The sequence below is a fragment of the Pan paniscus genome, chromosome 15 (genome assembly GCF_029289425.2).
Source record: "Pan paniscus chromosome 15, NHGRI_mPanPan1-v2.0_pri, whole genome shotgun sequence".
Taxonomy (NCBI): Eukaryota; Metazoa; Chordata; class Mammalia; order Primates; family Hominidae; genus Pan; species Pan paniscus.
The window spans coordinates 30,509,762-30,534,437 of record NC_073264.2 but is presented as its reverse complement, the minus strand read 5'-3'; the positions used below and the strand labels follow the sequence as shown (position 1 = coordinate 30,534,437).

General features: G+C 35.6%; 1 long non-coding RNA gene across 1 annotated transcript in view; it reads left to right on the top strand.

Annotated features, from left to right (window-relative positions):
- LOC117975788 (uncharacterized) overlaps positions 1-24,676 on the top strand; it is a 243,211-nt gene that overhangs the window by 190,362 nt on the left and 28,173 nt on the right. The gene's annotated exons all lie outside the window — the stretch shown is intronic.

Here is a 24,676-nt window from a genome sequence, read left to right as displayed (position 1 = left end):
TATATTGATCCTAGCCTCCAAAAACCAATTTTGTGTTTGTTATTTAATTAAGTCATATTATGGGCCCATAGAGAGTAGGAGTGAGGTATTCCACCATTTTACTTGTACACACATGGGCATGTGTCTTTATGGCAGAATGATTTATATTCCTTTGGGTATATTCCTAATAATGTGATTGCTATGTTGAATGGTAATTCTGTTTTAAATTTTGAGAAATTTTGATTTCTCAAAAATTTAAACAGCTTCCACAATGGCTGAACTAATTTACATTCCCACCAGCAGTGCATAAGTGTTCCCTTTACTCTGCAACTTCCCCAGCATTTATTATTTTTTTACTTTTTAATAATCGCCATTCTGACTGCTGTGAGAGGCATTTCATTGTGGTTTTGATTTGCATTTCTCTAATGATTAGTGATAATTGAGCATTTTTCCATATGCTTATTGGCTGTGCATATGTCTTCTTTTGAAATGTGTCTGTTTGTGCCTTTTGCCCCATGTTTTAATGGGGTTGTTTGACTTTTGCTTGTAAATTTAAGTTCCTTATAGATTCTGGATATCAGACCTTCGTCAATTCATAGTTTGCAAAGGTTTTCTCCTATTTTGTAGGTGGTCTGTTTACTATGTTGATAGTTTTTTTCTTTTTTTACTGTGCAGAACTTTAGTTGAATTAGGTCCCATTTGTGCATTTTTGTTTATGTGATCATTTTTATGGGGCCAAACTGTAGATATACTTGTTCTGGTAAGTTCCAAATGTTCATTTCCAAGTGTCTGTGGAACATCTCCATTTGGATATCCCCAACACCTCTAATTATATATGGCCAGGATTCAATTTATTATTTTCCATCCCACACATTTTCCCTACTCTTTTGTTCTCCATTTACCTTAATGGAATCACCTTACTCAATATATTAAAGCTCAGAATATAGTATGATCCATCAGTGATGAAATACCTTCCATGGCTATTTTTACCTGTTCTTAGACAATGACGACATTGTCTATTATATTAAGCTCTTATTTCCTCATATTAACACAATTGCGTTTTCCTATCAGCATGTCCCTGGTTCAACTCATCTTCCACCTTGCTGTGATATTACGCTCCCTAAAGTACAGCTCTGATCAATTCACTGTACTGTTCAAAGACCTTCAACGTCTCTCCAGAGTAGGTAACTTTTGAGATTGTGCTTGGAAGATGATGTTCTCTTAGAGAAGGTGAGGGCATACTAGTATGAACATGAGTAGAACTTTAAAAGAACTAGTATATAGTCTGATGTCCCTAGAGAGTAGACGAGAGAGAGAGAGAGAGAGAGAGAGAGAGATGTTTTATACTTCATATCCGTGTGTCCAATCTAGCTCAAATACCACCATCTCCAAAACATTTTCTCTGGTGCTACAAGTGGAAATTGTTCCTTCCTCCAAGTACAGCCTGGATCCCTGCACATCCTGCATTGTATTAAAGGTATTTGTGTACATGTTTTATGTTCATTATGGTGCAATAATATATCTGTATGGAGAGTGTGTGTCAGGTTCATGTTATTCATCCCCCAAAGCACCTTTTTAAATGAAAAACTAAAAGATGCAGTTATTATGAATAATGGAGTGAATGACAGCTATTCTTGCAGGAAAGAAAATAATAAATATTAGTCTGTCCTAAGATAGAACTGATACTTTCAAAAATTCCAAAATATTTTAAGCAAAATTAACAAAAATTATGTAAAAACTACACAGAAGAAAACTTTACAGAAATCATAAATTTCAGTAATAAAACCATTAGAAGCTTTTTAGTTTTCCACTGGTCATCAACTATTATATGATTGTTGAATGAACCTTAAAGGAATTAAATTCAAATTAGAAAAATGAAACAGTTCTGAATACTGAATTCAATCTAATGTAATAATGATTATCATTATGTACAAATTATGAAATTTTATCCTTTTGCATTCTTGCCATTCCATTTTTGCATTTGGGTTTGCCCAATGTAATAAGTTGGTTTCAATTTTTGAATTGCTTTATAATAGAATGTTCTTGCTGTGTTAAAATAGTCCTCTCATTATGCTATGGAGGAATTCAGTGTCAGGGATCTTGATTGGGAATATGAAGGTATAACTTATCTTGCATATAGGATTAACCTTTGGTTAGCTCAGACTGGACTATCCATACTGTAGGAAATTGTGCTTTAACACTTATCAACAAAACTGCAGTATATATTCTGCTGAAAGCACATGTTCTTCTTTATTGTTTTTTTGGTTGATTCAATCTCTCAGTCTAATTTTACTTTACATTCAGGCTGCACCACATTAGGAATATAATATAATGACTTAACCACATGTTCTTTCTTGAGAGAAAGTAGCTCTGATTTTGAGTGCTATTCGGCTTTATATAGTCAGTTTAACAAAGTGAAGGCTGCCAAGAACAGCTAAAGAAATCGAGATGGGAAACCTAGATAGCATACATATCCTGCTGCCTTCTCAAGTGACCCAACATGTATGAAAATGCTGTACAAATCTTAAATAACCATCCCAATATATTCCACAAAATAAGCATAAACTTTCTCCTGAATCAAGTGAAACAATGGTGTAGTGGAACAAGCACTTGACTAACAATTGTCAGATCTAGGTCTGTAGGCATCTCCTGTAACAACTTATGTACCCTGGGAAATGTACTCACCATCTCAAAGCATTATTATACTCAACATCTCTTTTTAACTTTTGGTTAGCTTCCTTTTCTCCTTCTTTTGGTACAACATTCTGACCTTCGTTGAGGAATTCCTCCTCCCTTGAGTCCATGGGTTTAGGTGGAGTTGCCTACACTTCCTTTGCACAGTTGATGGGCTTGGGACCCAGGCTGGTCATCTAATCTCAATGACTTTTTAGCCCAGAATTACAGCTGACATTATTGGAAAAATGATATTATATGTTTGGAGTTGATAGAAGTTATGATGTTTGCTCATTGTGGGTATACCTACATTAGAACAAAGCAAACAGAACAGATAAGGCATGATCAGTCAGCTGAGTCAGTGCCCTGAGGTTGCCATTTGATGCACAGTTGTAACTGGGAAACATGCTTTGCACTTTCCAGTAGGTAAATCAATAAAATACATTTTATGTTTAACATATTTCAAATGTCTGAAGTTAGACTTTTGCTTTCCTCAAATGTTAAATAAGAATAATGCTGCGTTCTAGTGTATAATAGTGCAGCATTTTTGAAGTAGTTTTAAAAATTAATTAAATTAATAAAGAGAAAATAAAAATAAGCAAAATAGTGTTATCATAGCATTTAGTATAAGGGACATAAATGAATATATCTTTAATGTTTAGTAAAGTTTAAGGCATCAGTTAAATAAAAACTAATATCAAAAATAATTTGATCTTCCAGGCTGATTTTATTATTATCCATGCACTGGGATATAACTGCTTTCAAATTTAAGTTAAAAATAGCGGTTTTCTTTCATTGTAATAATGGTAAATTAGGTGTTGCCTCTTGAATTAGATGATCTCTTTAAGAGGGTGGACAACTATCTTCAGGGTAGATTATTATGAAGTTAGGCATTTCTACAAGTTACAATTTTTTATTAAAGCATTGAGAAAATGTGAATTTTGTTCAGCATTTTCCATATCTAAAAACCCAAAAAGGCAGCAGTAAGCCCTCCCTTCTTCTACATTTTTTTAAAATGCCTTTTAATCTCTCCTTATTGTACAGTCTAGATTCTGGAAGTACTAGAGTGCACAATAGGTTTTTGTTTGATTAATTTCAAATTACTTTATTATCCAATAAAATTTGGCTCCTGTTTTCACCACTACAGTGAATTTGTTGCCAAGTTGCCCAGGGACCTTCTATTTACAAAATTAAATGAACAGTTTTAATCTTCATTGGAACAGAACTCTTTGCTTCACCTGACATGCTTCTTAAATTTCTTGGTGTCTCTTGCTCCCTTGCTGCTTTTGAAGAGTCAGGCAGCCATATAGGGGAATCCAGTGGAGCTAAGAATTATGAATGGCCTCCTGAAACTAAGGCCAGAAAGAAAGCTTATAAGCAAATCGGTCTATGTATAAAAATTAAGTATTTAGTACAGGTGAAGCCACAAATCAACAGAGGTCATAGATTATTGAGTATATAATATTTAATGCATGAAAAAAGCATAACCAGATCCCTTATCAACATCCTATACAAAGATCAACTTGGATACATTAAAAACCTATATGTGTTACAAAACATTGAAGAGAGAAATAAAAAGCATCTAAATAAATGCATAGATGTTCCATGTTTAGAGATGGATGATTCAATATTGTTAAGACGCCAGTTTTTCCAAACTCAATCTGCAAAATCAATACAATTTAATCAAAATCTCAGCAAGCTAGTTTGTACATTTCAACAAGCTGATTCTAAAATTTATATGGGAAAGCAAAAGGCCTAGAATAGCCAACACAATAATGAAGAAAAACAGAGTTGGAGGATTCACATCACCCAATTTCAAGATTTACTATAAAGCTACAGAAATCTAGAAATCTACCATCTGGTGGACGAATAGGCACAAAGATCAATGAAACAGAATAGGGAACCGATAAACAGACCCACACAAATGTAGTCAACTGATATTTAGCAAAGATTCAAAGGCATTCAATGGCTAAAGGATAATCTTTTCAACAAATTGGATAATTTGTTGAACAAAATGACCCTAGAAAGGGACTTACACATTTTTTACAAAATTTAAATTATAATAAACATAGACTTATATGTAAAACACAATATAAAACTTCCAGAAGAAAATTTTTAAAACGAAATATATATGTATATTATATATAACCTTTTGGTTGGTGATGAGCTTTTAGATGAAACACCAAAAACATGATCCATGAAAGAAAAAATATATGTTGAACTTTAATAAATTAAAAACTCCTGCTTTCTGAAGAATACTGTCAAGAAAATGAAAAGATAAGCCATGAACTGGGAAAAAATATTTGCCAAACACATATCTGATAGAGGATTTATATCCATAATATACGAAGATTTCTTGAAACTCAAGAATAAGAAAAACAGCCCAATTTAAAAGGGGTAAAATATTTGAACAAACACTTCACTAAGAAGATACACAAATGGAAAATAAGGATGTAAAAATATTTTCAACATAATTGTCTTTAGGGAAATGCATATTAAAACAAGACACAACTACACAGGCATTAGAATGGCTAAAATCCAAATAAGACTGACAATAGCAATTGCTAGCAAAGACGTTAGGTAATGGAAATTCATTCATTGCTGGTGGGAGTATAGACTGGTAGCCTAGAAGACGATCTGGTGGTTTGTTACAAAGCAAAACACTGTCTTACCATATCATTGAGCAATTGCTGAATTTGCTTGGAAAAAGCTGTCCACACAAAAAAACAATTCAGTTTATAAACAATCACCGAAAACTGGAACCAAACTTCCTTCAGCAGATAAATGGTTAAAATAACTGTGACACATTCACACAATGGAAAACTACTCAGCAATAAAAGGAATGAGCTATCAAACCATACAAACATACATAAACATCTTAGGTGCTTACTGAAAAGTAAAAGAAACCGGTCTGAAAAGGCTCTTTCCTGCATGATTCTATGTAGTTGGCCTTCTGAAAAAGCAAAATACAAAGATGACAAACTGGTCTGTTGTTGTCAAAAGTTTGGGAATGGGTGATAGGGTGGGGGGTGGTGGTGGATGGTTTGGGGATGAAACTATTCCACCTCAGATCATCAGGCATTAGTTAGATTCTCAGAAGGAGCACGCATCCTAGATCCCCCGCATGCACAGTTCACAATAGGCTTCCTATTTCTATGAGAATCTAATGCCACTGTTGATCTGACGGGAGGTGGAGATCAGGTGGTAGTGCCACTCCAGGGGTGTCTAACAGACCACGGACAGGTACAGGTTCTCCGCCAGGGGTTTGGGGACCCCTGATATGGGAATTCTTTGTATTATTTTCATATTTTTTCTGTAAATTTAAAACAATTCTAAAAATTTTAGAAGTTTATTAAAGATCTATATTTGAAAGGAAAAATTATGCGTGTGTTGTGTGTATATTTATATTTTAGACCCAAGATTAGAAAATAACTTTAAAAAAAACTTCCAAAGCACAACCATAGGGGGAAAAAAGAGATTAATTTTATTAAACCAATATTTAGGCTTTCTGTCAATGAAGGCAATTTTGGTCAAAGTTAAATAGAGAAGACAAAATAAGAAAAGGTATTTTGTAAGGCATAACATTTACAAAGGGATGATATATAATGATAAGGATTTCTTACAAATCAACCAGAAAGAGATAGCAGCTATAATGGAAGAGCTGGTAAAGACCATGACCAGGAAATTTGCAAAAAAGAAAACCCCCAAATCCAACACCCACATAAAAAATGTTCAAAACCATGAATAATCAAATAAACACAAATTTAAATTACAACATGTTATTTCCTAAAGAAAAGACTAACAAACTAGAAAGCTGGATGATACAAACATTGGTGCTCATGAAACTAGGGTACATTCAGTGGAGATTGCTGATATATTTTAGTCAAATATAGAAGATGAATATCCTATAAGTCTGACTTCTTGCTCCACAGTGTATATCCCAAAGAAATCACTCACATGCCCATACATCCTTAGACAAATAGTTATATGTTTTTCTTTTTGAAGATGTTCCTGTAGCACCATTTGCATGGTGGAAAGTTGGAGGTAACTCAGGTCTGCATCGTAGGAGACTGACATCATTGGGAGAATTACAATGTGTTGGAAGAGTGCAAGTAGAACAATGTGGATAGAGCTTAAAAACAGAGTGCTTGATGAAAAACAAGCAAAGAAACAACAACAACAAAAACAACAAAAACAGAATGAGGTACACAACTCTGTGTTCTTTACTTGATTTAAAAATACCTAGCAAGCAATACTCATTTAGCATGAACACATACAAACTAAACACACCAATAAAAGCAAGAGATGTGTCCTGTATGCATCAATAATGATAAGGAACCATTAATTAAGAAAGGTAATAGCTCAAAATAGTGAAACCTAATGAGCAACAGGGACATGTGAGTAGAAGTCATTATTTTAGAGGGAAAAACTAGTCTGTACTCAGTTAAGCAAAGCATAAACTGAGTATATGGTTAATATAGTTTTATTTTAAAATTTCAGTAGAAATTTTAAGAATGTCATTGAAACTTAATACTATCTGGACTTTTGAAATATTCTTATCGATCATCCTTATCAATATGAAATATGCTAATTAGCTTACAAGAGTTTGATTAGGGAGATAAAGAGAGCTTATATTTCATCCCTGTCTTTGTAAGTTATATATAGAAACAAAAAAAGTCTTGGGCTTATGAAGGGAATGCAAGTTGCAGATAAATGAAAAAATAAAAGATTAAAACAAAGGGATTTTAAGGATGTAGATGTCCAATAGCCTAATTATACAGTGACCTAACCAAGCAGAGGATTTGATGTGAATATAAAAGACACTAATATGACGAGCCATCCTCACAAAGACAAAGACACAGCAAGTTAATTAGGTGAATACTTTCTTCTGGTGTTTTCTTAACAATATTTTTCAAAAATATCATTAAGCTTCCAGTTTTAAGAATGATTTCTCATTGTAAGTCATCTTTTTGGTAATTATTGTTATTTTGTAAATGACCACTTGCATAGACAAATTGTTATTTATGTTAGACCAGCAACCAAGAAGTTTGATGTAATTTAATTTATTAGCTACTTTTTCGGTAGATGTTTGCTAAGTAACAAAACTACTTCTAATAATTACCTCAGTCCTGCTAGCTACCCTTTTCCCAACAAAATAAATATAACTTATTCTCTATCCAGCTAGGGGGATCAAGATATACAAGACCTTTGATCATCTATCCAGTCCTCGCCTACTTCTAGTCTAGGGTTTCTCAACCTTGACACAATGGATATTTTGGGCTACATAATACTTTGTTGTAGGGGACTGTTCTACACATTATAGGATTTTAGTAGCATCCCTGGACTTTACCCACTAGAAGCCAGTGGCAAACCCTCCACCTCTGGTTGTGACCAAAAAAGTCTCTAGGCCTTGCCAAATGTCTCCTGGGATGCCATATCACACCTAATTGAGAATCATTGCTTTTAGACTCGTATTTCACAATTACTCTTGTTTTACTGCTGCCTTAAAAATGATCACAATTTAGTACCTTAAAACAACACTAAATTGTAATCTCAGAATCTATAGGTCAGGAGTTCAAAATGGCAAGGCTAGTTTTTCTGTTCCTGGTTTCACAAGGATGAAAACAAGGTCTCGGCTAGTTGGCTCTTATCAGAAGGGTCTGAAAGGAATCAGCTTCCAAGCTCATTGAAATTGTTGGCTGACTCCAGTTCCTTACATCTGCAGAAATGAGGTCCTCATTTTCTTGCTGGCCTTCAGCTGGGGGTCAGTTGTAGCTTCTAGAAGGCATCTACATGGCTTATTCCTGCCCCTCTTTCATTTTCAAAGCTATTTAGAGTGGGTCAATTCCTTCTCATGCTTCAAATCATTCTAACTTCTGCTTCATTCTCCTCTCTTGGCTGCAGCTTTCTTACTCCAGCTGGAGAAATTTCCCTGCTTTTAATGGTTCAGACAATTAGATCTGGCCCACCCAGATAACCCAGGACACTTTCTTTATTTTCAGAAATGTAATTACCCCTGCAAAGTCTCTTTGAGTAGCACCTAAACGCGTGCCTGATTGAATAATCAAGGTATACAATTTTGGGAGGACATCTTAAGAATACAGCCTATCCCAACTCCCCACCTTAAATACTAAAAGTCAACTGAATGATCTACAGTGATACGAACATGTTTTGTCAAAGCTTCTGAGTTGTCATACCTTCTGGTCCAAGGCCCTATCTTTGCTTGACTCATCTTTAAATGTTCTGCTAAGATAAAGGCTTCAGGGAGCCTCTTCTGACCATAACATTAGGTGATGATCCTATGCACATCTGGAGAATTCTGTTCTTATCTGAATTATAGCACTTGACTCATTACATTGAACTTATCTACTTAATTAGAACATAGTGGAAATTCAATAAATGGTTGTTGAGTTAATAAAAAGAGCCTATCTACTTGAATTTTTGCCAGAAATGCAGAGCATTTAAAGGATAAATGGAATATTTAAAAATTTCTATGCATTTTAAAGAGCATTTCAGTACTTTTACCTATTAACAAGTATCATAAGTTTTATTTACTTTAATCTAAAACTATTGTTAATACGCATTTTATCCCCATATATGAAATCTGAAGAATCTAAAGCTATTTTGAACCTATCTAGGCCTCAAGATTTAGGCCACTAGAATTGGACAATCTAGCCTTTCACACCTTCTATTGACAACTATAGATCTTGTCTTTATTTTTCTGGGTGCCCTTTAACCATAAAGGTTATTTAATTGAAACAAGACTCTTCTCTATCTGCTTTACTTTGGTGCAACCTGAAACTGCAACTGAAAGGCAATATTGTTTTAGTACTGTATTCCAACTCCGCTGATTGTTTTGTTTGTATTTTAAAACTGTAATAGTGGAACAGGTTGAAGCATGCATTTCTGCAGAAGACTTGTCCTCAAAGGACCAATTTTAAAAATTATTCTGAATACCTATTATAAATAATTTTAATATGTAGAACAATTAATAATTAATAACTTGTTTCCCTTTCTTTGTTTTCCTTTCATCTCTCTTGTTATTCCTTTTCTTTCCCTTCCTAAAAAACGAAGTCCAAAAGCCATTAGGTAGGGCTGAAGGGTGAAGAGTTGGGGGCTGATCAGTATAGGGCATCTAGATGAAGTAGGGTAAGGTGGCGACCCTATAGGGTGCAAATCACAGTGACATGTCAGAGCCCAATCAGGGTAGGGAGGATATCCATACAACCCACTAGCCTAGCACAAGGTGTTGGTGCCATCTTTGCTACTATAAATACACAAATCAGGTTTAAAATAATTGCAGTGAAATAAATAAGTCATACAAAAGCAACTCACAAGTTTAGTAATCAGTGAGTAAAACAGTTTCATTTGCCTGATAATTGAGAAAGATTTGTAGATGTATCCAAGCCTTGAGTCCTCCCAGAACAAAGTCCCTAAATTGTTTCCTAACTCTACATGGTGACTACTTGCCCGAGAAAACACTTAGCCCAAGGCAGGTATGAAAGAACTGCCTACATTGGCATTACTCTGAAGAGGACTCTAAGTATCTTTCAACGTATCTTCCATGAAAAAAATTATGCCAACTCTTCCACCAAGACATTCAAAATTTCCTCTCCTTCAAGGTTTAATATGTCATCTGATTATTCCAAAAGTATATTATGCCATAAAACAGAAATAAGGGAGCCAGTGTGCCTATTCTAGATAATTCAACAATACATAATTCATATGTCTTCAGATCTACCTAATCTCCTACAATTTTCTGACCTTTTCTCAGAATTTAAATCATTTAAAGAAAGCGTTCATGACAATATCTCAGAATCACTCAGAAGACCTGTAATGTCCTTTTCTGAGTTTCACCTAGAAAACAAGAATATCTCTTGAAGAATTAAAAACATGTGTTCCTCAGAATAGCTAAGCAGCGTTAATGACATAGAAGACTCTCAACAAGTGGCTGTTACATTAATTGAAGTAAACTGAACTGAAGCTTTTAAAAACATTTTATTATGAAAGTACAGCTATTTAGCTTATAAGAGGAAAGAATCATCTTGTGTATCTTATAAAATGTACACTATTGTTATTTGTACCTCAAACTTAATCTTGGGAAAGCATAACCAGTTGTAGAACCTTATTCCTCTTCTGCTATATTGTATCATATAATACAAGTTTCCAAAGGTGAAAAGTGGCTTCTTCTCTTATTTATTTATTAATATTATTAGATTGACACTGACATGAATGATACCCTCAAAAATCATACTGTATAAACCAGAGTTTTGCCTCATTTGAAAGCCAGATTGTCTTCGTAAAATAACAACATGCACATAATAAATGTTTTATGCATCTGAAGAAAATAAAAACTTAGATATTTTAATATCTTAGCTGAATTTATAAATGCGGCAGTTTTTACTGTACATTATCAGTCAATAGGAACAACAGCAGATTCTGGAAGTGAATTCTACAGAGTGGTATGACAATTACTGTTATATATCTCAGCAATCTTCTAATAAATAATATGAGTCTTGTTTGCATTTATCAGAGTGATCCTTAAGCAAATACCCATGTGAGAAAGCAAGCTTGCATATTTATAAGAGTTAATTTACATATAACTACACATAAAATATTCTGTTCCTTTGTAAAATACTTCTTTATAATTTCCATTAAAATCATCATGTAATTATACCAGAGATACAAACCTAACAAAAATTATGCCAAGCATTATTAGAGGGAGTGCTTTTCAATTGCAAGGGCATCTGTTCTGTGAGAATTTTCTGGTTTCAATTTCTGTTACATCCAAAAAAATGAGATAAATAAGGACTTTGTCCCTTACAAAGGATTATGTCCAAAAGGTCATCCACAAAATTATTTTTTAAACTGGAATAAAAATGATTGTAATAAATTATTAACATGTACATTATAAACAATAAACAGGGCTATAAAGAAAGATGGAGTTTCTATTTCAGCCTTGGAGTATAAAAAACTGTTATTAGAAATACATAGCATCACTGGTGCTTCGACAACTACTCAGTCGTTCATTTAGCAAGCCTTCTTACTGTGTTTCAAAACCTGTGCTAGGCACGGGGGAGATGGAGATGAATGCCTGAATTCTGTAGAGCCTATCCCAAGTAAATTGCATGGACAAAACCAAAAAGTAAATAAATATTTGTTTCACAATATAGGGTAATGTGCCCAGTGACTTTGCCAAAGAAAGACTGAGTCTTGAAGGATTAATGAGAAGCGTCTAAAAAATAATAGAGGAGTATATTTTAAGCAGAGGGAAAAATGTGTTAGAAAGTTGCCACAGAGAATAGAATATTATCAGAGAAATATATCAGTTGAAGATGTTGGGAAAATAGAGACCACAAAAAAAAATATATATGAGAGAAGCAGATATAGACACTATTCTAAGGAGACTGGTGTTTGTTTTGAAGGGTCTGGGACAGTACTAATGTATTTTAATTGGATGAGTGTTATATTGATATTTATATTTCGGAGAATTATTCTGCAGAGCTGTGGTTCTCAAAGTGTGGTCCCTGCATCATCAGCATCAGCATCAATTGGAAACTTGTCAGAAGAGAGAATTCTCAGGTGCCACAGACCTCCTGTATTAGTCATGGCTGTTCAGAGGCACAGACCCAGTAGAATATATGTACGTATGAGAGGGAGTTTATTAGGGAGAAATGGCTCACACAATTACAAGGTGAAGTCCCATGATAGGCTGTCTGCAAGCTGGGGAAGAGAGAAGCTGGTAGTGGCCCAGTCCAACTCCGAAGGCCTCAAAACCATGGAAGCAGACAGTGCAGCCTTCTGTCTGTGGCGGAGGGTCCCTAGAGCTACCAGGAGGCTGCTGGTGCAAGTCCCAGAGTCCAAAGACCAAAGAACCTGGAGTGTGATTGATATTCAAGGGCAGAAGAAGTGGAAGGAAGCATCCAGCATGGGGAAAAAAAAGAGACTCAGCAAGCAAAGTTATCCCACCTTCTTCTGCCTGCTTTGTTCTAGCCACAGTAGCAGTTGATTAGGTGGTACCCACCCACATTGAGGGTGGGTCTCCCTCTCTCAGTCCACCGACTCCAATGTCAATCTCCTCTGGCAACATCCTCATAGAAGCACCTAGAAACAATACTTTACCAGGCATTTAGGCATCCTTCAATCAAGTTGACACCTCATATTAACCATCCCACTCACCTTTGACACAGCAACCCATGTTTTAGGAAGTCCTTCATGTGATCTCATTCACTCTCTAATCTGAGAACCGCTAGTGTAGAGAATGGAATGGTGCAGGCTGTTTCAGCAGGAATATTTTCAGCTACCGGAAATTAAAAACATGATCAGTAATAGCTTAAACAAGAAAGGGGTTTGTTTGCATTTAACAAGCAGCATTCCCAAGAACGGCAGTCCAGGGACGGCATGGTGGCCAGTCAATGCCACTAAGAACATAGACTCCTTCTACTAAAACCTTCCTACTTCATTGTTATCAGAAGGGGTTGTTCTCAGAGTTATGCAATGGGTTCCAATTCTGGGATCTATGACTGCCATGTTCACAGAAAAAGAAGATGGGAAAGGGTTTTGTCTCCCGTGGCTTTGCTTTTGTGACAATGAAACAAAAGTGGAAGCTTCTTAATGCACTTCTGCCCATATCTGATTGGTAAAAACCGTACCTAGTGCCTCTCTAGTTACAAAGTTGCAACTTTGGTAAAAGGAAAATGGCTATTCAGTTAGTAAGCTCTCAATTTTCTCAATTACTGGGTACACACTTTTTTCTAAGCTAAATACCTCTATGAAGTATATGTATTTTAAATTGTCTTTTTTAATAGTGCATCCGGAATTGGTTCCTTTCGGTGGGTTCTTGGTCTTGCTGACTTCAAGAATGAAGCAGCGGACCTTCACGGTAAATGTTACTGCTCTTAAAGATGGCGTGTCTGGAGTTTGTTCCTTCAGATATGTCCAGAGTTTCTTCCTTTCGGTGGGTTCATGGTGTCGCTGACTTCAGGAGTGAAGCCGCAGACCTTCGCAGTGACTGTTACAGCTCTTAAAGGTGGCACGTCCAGAGTTCTTTGTTCCTCCTGGTGGGTTTGTGGTCTTGCTGACTTCAGCAGTGAAGCTACAGACCCTTGTGGTGAGTGTTACAGCTCATAAAGGTAGTGTGGACCCAAAGAGTGAGCAGCAGCAAGATTTATTGTGAAGAGCGAAAGAACAAAGCTTCCACAGCAGATTGCGGCTGCTAGCTCATTTGGCCCCGCCCACATCCTGCTGATTGGTCCATTTTACAGAGTGCTGATTGGTGCGTTTAAAATCCTTTATCTAGACACAGAGTGCTGATTGGTTCGTTTTTACAGAGTGCTGATTGGTGCGTTTTTCAGAGTGCTGATTGGTGTGTTTACAATCCTTTAGCTAGACACAGAGTGCTGATCGGTGCATTTTTACAGAGTGCTGATTGGTGCATTTGCAATCCTTTAGCTAGACACAGAGTGCTGATTGGTGCGTTTTTACAGAGTGCTGATTGGTGTGTTTACAATCCTTTAGCTAGACAGAAAAGTTCTCCAAGTCCCCACTCAACCCAGGAAGTCCAGCTCCCTTCACGTCTCAAGAGGACAGAAGCAAAACTTGAATAGTGAAGCCCTATTCTCCTTGCCAGATCCTTAGTAATTCTTAACTATTAGCCACCTAATAATGCCAGGATTCTCCTATCAGATTCCTATGAGGGGATATTAGAGAACTCCTGAATATGTCTATGATGATTCATAAAAACACTGTAGACTGTGTGGATTAATTCTCAAAAACCTGAGATGACAACCTAGAATTACTATCAGCGTCCCAGCAACTATCTCTGGGGTGATTCATGGAGAACCACCTAACGTAAAAATTCTCCCTTTGAATCACTTTGTTTCTCACTGAAATCTGGCAATTTCTGCTAATCAAAACGAGCTGTCCTGCTTTTGTCCTGAGAGTTGACAAATGCATGCAACAATGAACACACATTTGATTTAATAATCTTTCTTCATATGCTTCTCTATAGCCTTTTCCATGATCTGAGGTATGGGTTTCAAGTATGAAACAAGTACAATTATCTTCATGTATTAGCTAGCAAAGCTCTTGTGACGAAAATGAAAATCATTCACTCCTAGAATCTGACATTTGCAAACTGCTAAACAATTTGCATATTGGTAGAAAGTAAGAATCCCAGCTCTTTTTTCCCGCAAATTCCCTATAATGCTTAACATGAGCATTAAGAATTTAAGTTACTTAACAATCTTTGAGAGATCCTAGAAATAAAACCCCCAAGACCTATGGGTTCATGCTGAACTCTATCACTGGCTATGATGACGAGTGGGCCTGAGTTAGTAATTAAGAACAGAGAAATAGGAGACTGTGAGTAAACACTATTTAATCAAGAAAACAAGCAGCATCATTCAGTCTCCACTGAACAAATGCAAATACCTTAAGAAATATGTTGTCCTGGATAAAATTCAAAAACATTTGGGAGACTAAAACCTTACATGTTATAATTACACACATACACTGACAGGAGGGATGAACATAAACAACAGCACTAACCATTGCTCTTTAATTGAAATTAAAGACAATTTTAAAACTTCATATCACTGAGCAAAAGGCAAGAGTATCAACTTTAATTTCAAAATCATTATCAATAGTGTATAACACATTGTCAAACAAACGCAATTCTCTTGCTGTGCAGTCTGCTCCTATTGGCATTTGGCAGTCTGAACACACAGTCATGCTATCTAACGCTCATATTTCCAAACATAACAAAAGGAGAAAAAACTCTGCAGATTATTAGAAAATATTAGCAAGCATGATTATCTGTGGATACATTTAAGTGAATTTGGACAAGGGACAAACTCTAAGCCTACTTTCTTCTTTAATCATATTTTTTATGATTATATGTATATCCAATGAGATGTACTTTGATCAGATAATTATAATTTATGGAAAGATGAAGAGTTTTTGAAAGAATATATTTACAGACATACCTCATTTTATTGTGCTTTGCTTTATTGTGCTTTGCAGATATTGTGATTTTTACAAATTGAAGGCTTGCGGCATCCCTGTGTCAAGCAAGTCCATCAGTACTGTGATTCCAACAGCGTGTGCTGTCTTCATGTCTCTGTGTCACATTTTAATAATTCTTGCAATATTTTAAACTTTATTATTATTAATATATCTTTTATGTGATCTGTGATCAGTGATCTTTAATGTTACTATTGTAATTGTTTGGGGGCACTACATACTACATCCACATAAGACAGTCAATGTACTCTATAAATGTTGCTCATGTTCTGAATGATCCATGGACCCACAATTCCCTGTTTCTCTTTCTCTCTCTCTCTCGTTCTCTCTCTCTATGGTCCTTCCTATTTCCTGAGAAACAATAATATTGAAATTAGGTCAATTAATAACCTTACAGTTATTAAGTAAGGTTATTAATAACTGTAAGGTTATTATTAAGTGTGGAAGTGTGGCATCTAAGTGTCTAAGTGTGGAAGTGAAAAAGAGTAATGTGACTCTCTAAATCAAAACCTAGAGATGATTAAGCTTAGTGAGGAAGACATGTCAAAAGCTGAGAAAGGCCAAAAGCTAGGCCTCTTGGATAAAACAGCCAAGATGTGAATGCAAAGGAAACACTCTTGAAGGAAATGAAAAGTGCTACTCCGGTGAACAAATCAATGATAAGAAAAGGAAATACCTTATTGCTGACATAGAGAACGTTTTAGTGATCAAGGTTGACGATCAAACTGGCTACAACATTCCCTTAAGCCAAAGCCTATTCCAGAAAAAGACTCTAACTTACTTCAATTCTGTGAAGGCTGAGAGAGGTGAGGAAGTTGCAGAAGAAAAGTTGGAAGCTAGCCAAGGTTGGTTTATGATGTATAGGGAAAGAAGCCATCTCCATAACATGAAAGTATAGTGTAAAGCAACAAATGCTGATGTAGAAGCTGCAGCAAGTTATCCAGAGGATCTAGGTAAGATCACTAATGAAATTGGCTCTACTAAACAACAGATTTTCAATGAAGACACAACAGTCTCCTATTGGAAGAAGATGCCATCTAGGACATTCATAACTAGAAAGGAAAAGTTGCCTGGTTTCAAAGCTTCAAAGGACAGGCTGACTCTCTTCTTAGGGGCTAATGCAGCTGGTCACTTTAAGTTGAAGCCAAAGCTCATTTCCCATTCTAAATATCCTAGGGCCCTTAAGAATTATGCTAAATATACTCTGCCTGTGCTATATAAATGGAAAAATGAGTCTGGATGACAGCATATGTGTTTGAGGCATGGCTTACTTGATAGTTTAAGTTCTACTCCTCAGAAAAAAAAGATTCTTTCCAAAATATAATTGATTATTAACAATGGACTGGGTTTTCCAAAAGCTCTGATAAAGATATACAAGGATATTAATGTTATTTTTATGCCTGCTAACATAACAGCAATTTTTGACATGTCTTCCTCACTAAGCGTAATCATCTCTAGCTTTTGATTTAGAGAGTCACATTACTCACATACTCTTTATGGCAGTTGTAGTCTTATAATATGCATGTCTTAAATAATAAGATTTGAAAGTTGAAACAACTCCTTGGTTCATGGGCTGCCATAGAGAGTAATTCCTCTGATGAAGTTTGGCAAAGTAAATCGGAAATCTTCTAGAAAAGAATTCACCATTCCAGATGCCATTGGGAAGAGGTCAAAATATCAACAGGAACAGGAGTTTGGAAGAAGTTGATTTCAACCCTCATGGATGACTTTGAGGGGCTCAAGGCTTAAGTGGAGGAAGTAATTGCAGATGTTATAGAAATGGCAAGAGGACTAGAATTAGAACTGGAGCCTAAAGATATGACTGAATTGCTGCAATCTCATGATAAACTTCAAAGGATGAAGAGTTGCTTCTTATGGATTAGCAGAGAAAGTGGTTTCTTAGATAGAATCTACTACTGGTGAATATGCTGCAAACATTGTTGAAATGACAACAAAGGATTTAGAATATTACATAAACTGAGTTGATAAAATAGCAGCAGGGATTGAAAGGATTGACTCTAGTTTATAAAGAAGTTCTACTGTGAGTGAAATGTTATCTAACAGCATCATATACTGCAGAGAAATCTTTAGTGAAGGGTCAATCAATGCAGCAAACTTCATTGTTGTCTTATTTTAACAAATTGCCACGGACATTTCAACCTTCAGCAACCACCACCCTGATCAGTCAGCAGCTGGATCCACATTGAGGCAAGACCCTTCACCAGCAAAGCAATTACAACTTGCTGAAGGCTCACATGATTGTTAGAGTTTTTTAGCAATAAGATGTTTTTAATTAAGGCGCATATTTTTTAGGCATAATGGCATTGCATGCCCAAAGAGCTATAGTATAGTATAAATATAACTTTTGAATGCACTGGGAAACCAAAATATTCATGACACGTTATTGTGATATTTACTTTATAGCTGTAGTCTAGAACTGGACTCGCAATATATCTGAAGTATGCTTGTATGTGCAAATAAATTTGAGAAGAAAACAAAAGACAAAGAAAGAAGAAAGCATTTTGGATTTTACCTAATACAATTTGAGCCTTTCCTATATATTAGAAATCATTTAAATTTGCTGATATTTAACCATTTTTGGCCTTCCCTGCTATTTTGTTGCTCCATCTGCTATTAGGTGCATTCACATACACTAGTTTACTAACCGAAATATATATTATTATCGCTAGCTTTGTGGATGAGGAAACTGAACTTGGTTAAAATCACAGAATTTTTACACAGAGATGTCAGGTTTAAATTACAGGCTATTTCATCTAAAGCACACCCTCCCTTATTTTTATTCTGGCAGACTTCTCCCAAAGAATCTAAACCTTTCCTAAACAATTCTCAGAAACAAAATGATGAGCTATTTACCTTATCTATGAGCACACTCCTGGTTTTTATTCTTAAGAAGATAAAAATGAGCCTCTCATACATGGTCAGACACTAGTTATTATGTTACATTTTCTCTACCAAGTTAGAAACAATAATAGATTTTCTCTCAGCATTCACGTGAGACTAAAAAGAAAAAAAAAAGGTGTTTAAACATGAGGCAGGAAGCATCTCTTAGATAAATTCAAAAGTAAAAGGACTCATGTGTCCAAATTCTTAAGAAGAGAAAAAAAAAACTAAAAATTCTGAAATGTTCCTCTGTGCATACTACTTTCCATGAATTTCAGTTGAGAGTTACTATATGCTATTAAACACCATTTTAAGCAGCAGGTTATACTCCTTGGTATGACAGGGAGCACAGAAATAAAAAGTGAGGAAGAAAAAAACCGTGAAAACATAAAACTCTGAGAGCATTATTTGTCTAGTGTTGTTCGTCTACTTACGGACATTAGTAAAAAGCAATTTCAAAAATCTGTGCACTGCCGATCTGGGAACTGAAAAGACATATGGATTTCCCTGGCCTGGGCCGTGCTTCATAGTGATTAGTAAAGTCCTGTTATGTGAACGTTTGAAATGATTCAATCTTGACATTAAACTAATTGACAAAAAAGAAGTTTCATTTGGCAGTATTACCACCCTTGTTGCTATTATTTAGCATTTGTGTGGCATGTTGTTCTTGCATATTTCTCCACAAAATCCTTATATAGTGAGAGCAGTTCTTTTTTTTCTTCATTTACAGATTAAGGTTTAAATGATTTCCTTAAGTTAAAAAACTCAAGTATTTTATCAAATCAGGACTCAAATTTAGCATTTTCAGAAATCCAGCCATTTGTTCAGTTTCTTATTTTAATAACAAGCTAAAATGACTAGTTCATTCAACTTTACTCTTTTTAAATCTATACCTCTTGAAGTCTACATATCTGCTTTGCTAAATATGCCATGCTTTTTATCATTCCAAGTCTTCCTTTTCGTGCTTTGTGACTTATGTATAAGGGAAAGACTAAATGAGTAGTATTTCCCAGATATTAACCAAACTACTCCTTATGGTTGAAGACTACCTGTTTCAGAATGGCATTTACAATACTTGCTTCCATATGCCCCCAGATTCAGATGATCTCTAACAAGCCAGTATTATATTTCATCTCTGTTAAAAAAAATACAAAAAAAGTGCAAACCTTCTCCCACTTCAACATTTTCTCAACATTTTTTCTTGTGAAAATTCTGAGAGCCTTCTTGTCTCATAATTGCCTTCATTTTTCTGATACATAAACTGCACCTCAATATTTCCATTCTGTTAAGGGGAAATCTTTGTGTTATTTTTTGACTGAAATTTCAAAAGCTGATTAGATTATAATTAGCTTGCTATATGCTCCATTTCTTGGTTTCTATTTTGGTTTGGAAAATAAGATTAACAATCTAGATTGGACAGTCAGGTTCCTGTTCTGAAGCTGGTGTATAAGACTTGCCCCATAGGGTAGAGGCAGAAATGTGAAGAGACTTGCCAAAGAGCAAGTCATTTCCACTGTCTCAAAGCTTTATTCTGAGTATCTACAGCCAGAGAAAGAGCTTCAGTGACACTGAAGGATTTTGTCAGCTCTGGAGAAGCAATTTTGTTTCTTTGTTTGTTTTTTGAGACGCAGTCTCACTCTGTTGCCTAGGCTGGAGTGCTGTGGGGTGATCTCGGCTCACTGCAAGCTCTGCCTCCCGGGTTCACGCCATTCCCCTGCCTCAGCCTCCCGAGCAGCTGGGACTACAGTCGCCCATCACCACGCCCGGCTAATTTTCTTGTATTTTTTTTTAGTAGAGACGGGGTTTCACCTTGTTGGCCAGGATGGTCTCGATCTCCTGATCTCGTGATCCACCCGCATCGGCCTCCCAGCGTGCTGGGATTACAGGCGTGAGCCACCGCGCCTGGCCGGCAATCTTTATTCTAACGAAAAGACTGAACTCTTGTCACAGCCTCAACCATAAATTCATCATCTCATTAAAAGAAACATTACAAACACCAGAATTCCAATAAAACAAATAGATTCCTTAGGAAACCTCTTTTTAACAGAGCAATGTGCCCTACAACACAGTATGAATATCAGAACAATTTGTACTTGGCAATCACATAAATAGTTTAGGGCATATAGCCCTAAAAGTAAATTGTGGATAGCTATTTGGGGGAACAGCACTAAAAGAGTGAACTCTGTCGATGAGATAATCTAGCAATCTTTCCGTTTCAGTGGTAGCTTATTATACGCCTCAATAGAGATTCCACAATTTCTAAATGATTACCAGTAGATGTTATTAAGAAAAAGTGTCTTCAATATGCCATCTCATGTATACCAGAAGGATAAGCTTATTTGTTAGCATCAAAAAGCCTCTTAAAAAAAAAAAAAGAAAACAACTGTATTTTCCTTTCCAAAATAATGTGAGGAATGTATTCAAAATATGTAAGAAGCTATGAAGAAATTAGTAAGTAAAATGACAATTCAACAACATATTTTATTATGGATTTCAGTTTCTTGTTAACCTAAACTGAATTGAATGGTTTATAGAATCTCCCTAAAGTGGACATATTTGTTTAATTTTGCTTTAAAAATAAAAATGTAGCCCAACTAATGTGTGGAAAAAATGTTAAAAATTTAAATATGCTTCTTGGCCTCTTCCTCTAGAAGATAAGAAAACTATTTGAAACTCAGTAGTTTTAATGATTTCTGGTTAATAATCTTTGACCTTAAGATATGACATTATTTCTACTACTGAAGAGAAAATCACAGATGTAGAATTTATCAATTTACTGCATCTATCCGATTCACATTCTGATTTTGAAAATGAAACAGTATATTATAGTGTCAAAATGAAAGAAAATAAAAAGGCAGCTTTAAGAGCATTTGGATAACTTAACTATAAGTCGCTACAGGCAAAGCTGCTAAGATTTTGTAATTTTTTTTAGTTGCTAGATTTTTTTTTTGCACTTTACTATCTTTCCTAGTTTCACATAAGTACATAAGTGAGAAAAAAGAACTATCCATTACAGAGCCTCTCAAAAAATCATGTTTTGTTCATCTGCCAGACATTTTCAGCAAATGTGTCTATGATGAATTTTACTCTTCCCCATCCCTCTCTTTTATTCCATCACCATTTGAGAAAATACAGTTGCAGGATTGGACTTAAATAATTTTTTTTTGTGGGGGGTGTTCACTGAGAAATCTGGAAGGCCAGATGAAACATACTTATTGCTATTGAAACTATGTAGGAAGAGAAAAATTCAGGAGAAGATGGCATTTATTAAGACCAAATAGTAAATTACTTTCCATTATTTTTTCTCCTCATTCTTTGTAATGAATGATTTGTTTTCCAAATTTCTTTTATAAGATTTGTGTGTGTGAGTGTGTGTGCCTGTGTGTGTTGACATTTTTGATAGTCTTCTATGTAGATTTATGAAAATAATAACGTTTAAAACTAGATTTGTAAACCCAGGAATTGTGCTCTTGGACCATGATCTATGATTATGCATTACTCCAACTGGACTGTTCTTCACCAAGAACTTGCCTGAAAATCTCCTCTATTCTCTTAATGTAATAAAAGCCTCTGTTTTCTTCCCCTGTTGCTTCTATAGCCTGAAATCATGCCTACTAATCTTTCTGAGCTTATTTTAACTTTTAAGTCTTGTATTATTTTCCCTATATTTCAATCCCCGGCTCTGCAACAGTCTAAACGCTTTCTTCTCTCCCCACCCTTGGTTACTTTGTGGTGATCAAAGAAAACTGTATAAGATAATTCACAATATTTCAATAAATACCAACATTATATGTCTTTTTAGTCACTTACTAAAACCTTTCCTTCCAGTTTCAAATGAGCAGATAAAGTAGTCTCCAAATCTCTACTTGACATACTTACCACATTTTGACTACAAATCAAAATGACCAAGACAAACATATATACCCTGTCAAATAAAAGATACTACTAAATTTCTTCTCACATTTCATCTCTGATTGTACCTTCACCATCCGCAAGTTCTCCTTGGAGTCCTTTTAAATTTTGACCTCATCCACCACCTTCCAAGATAACTAAAACTCTAGCTCTCCCTTTACAGAAATCAGGGAAACTTGCAAACAATCATCTAAAATACAATGCAGAAAGAACAATGAGATGTCTCACCTGGAAACTTTGGAATTACTTCCCAACATCTCGTTCTTATTCAGTTTTCAAACCAAATCTGTAACCCAAAAATTATTGTTGAATTATTGTTGAATTTATTTCAACAATTAAATTGATCTCCCAAAGCATGTTCTTTTGATTTCTTGCCTGAAATATTGCAGCAAGTGCATGCCTCCAGCATCTCCTTTGTTTTCATCGGACCCCCACATTACCACCACTTGTTTTTTTATAACCTATTCAGTTAATTTTTTTACAAATTTTAATTTTCTAAAACAAGGGTCTACAATTTTGACTGTGTATCCCATTATTTTAAAAAAGTAGAATAGACAATGTAAACACATATGGAGATATTTATAAGTTGCATATGTTGATGAAAATAGTCAATCTCTGTATTTATTTATTTATTGAAGAGATTTATTCTGAGCCAAATACGAGTGACCAATGGCCCATTATACAACCCCAGGAGATCCTGAGAACATGTGCCACGGTGGTCAGGCTACAGCTTGGTTTTATGTATATATATACATACATACATATATATAACATATTTTTTATATATTATGTATATTTTATATATTATATATATATTAGTGAGACATAAGACATCAATCCATACACATAAAATGTACATTGGTTATGTCTGGAAAGGCAAGACAAGTCGAAGGTGGGGAGGGGAGTGGAAGAGGGGCCTTCCAGGTCGTAAGTCATAGGTTTTCTGATTGGCAATTGGTTAAAAGGGTTATTATCTAAGACCTGTAATCATTAGAATAGAATATCTGTGTTAAAGGTTTTATCACGCACTTGAAGTCTCCAGGTAGCAGGCTTCAGAGCTCTTTCAGGCCTAACATGATGCCAGACTTTGGTTAATTCTCTCCTGGATGAGAGAAAAGACCTGGAAAGGAATGGGTATTCTCTGTATAATCCAGGTTTTTCTCACAAGAGAAAGCTTTGCAGGGTCATTTCAAAATATGCCAAGTAAGTATATTTTTAGGTAAAATAATTCAAATTTGTTAAGGGTTTGCTGTCTGTCATGTGATGCTACACTGGAGTCAAGCTGGAATTTGGTGTTTTATTGCTACAAAAACAAATCTGTTTCAACAGTCTTAAGAGTTCTGTTCTAATGTGAATGCTGGTCAGCTGTGCCTGAATTCCAAAGGGAGGCGTATATAATGGGGCATGTCCAATACTGACTCCCCATCACGGCTTGGACTATATTTTTAGGTTTATTTTGAAGTGCCCTTGGCCAAGAGGAAGCATCCATGCCGTTGGTTGGGGGTCTTAGAATTTTATTTTTTGTTTACACATACATGCTGTATTAGTCAGGGTTCTCTAGAGGGAAGGAACTAATCATATATATATATATATAATGTGTATATGTGTATATATAGACATACATACACACACATACACACAGGGGAGTTTATTAAGTATTATCTCACACAACCACAAGGTCCCACAATAGGCCGTCTGCAGGCTGAGGAGCAAGGAGAGCCAGTCTGAGCTCCAAAACTGAAGAACCTGGAGTCTGATGTTCAAGGGCAGGAAGCACCCAGCATAGGAGAAAGATGTAGGATGGGAGGCTAGGCCAGTCTCTTTTTTCACATTTTTCTGCCTATTTATATTCTAGCTGTGGTGGCAGCTGATTAGATGGTGCCCACCCAAATTAAGGGTGGGTCTGCCTTTCCCAGACTACTGACTCGAATGTTAATCTCCTTTGGCAACAACCTCACAGACACCCAGGATCAATACTTTGTATCCTTCAATGCAATCAAATTGACACTCAGTATTAACCATCACAAGTCGACCCCTTGTCAACTTGAACCCATATACATCTCCTGAGATCATACATAGTCTTCAAATAAAGACAATAAGGTCATAATTACACCTAACATAACTATGCTTCATACAATTGGAATCACACCAATTCCCAACCCAAATACTATTACATAAAGTGAACAAT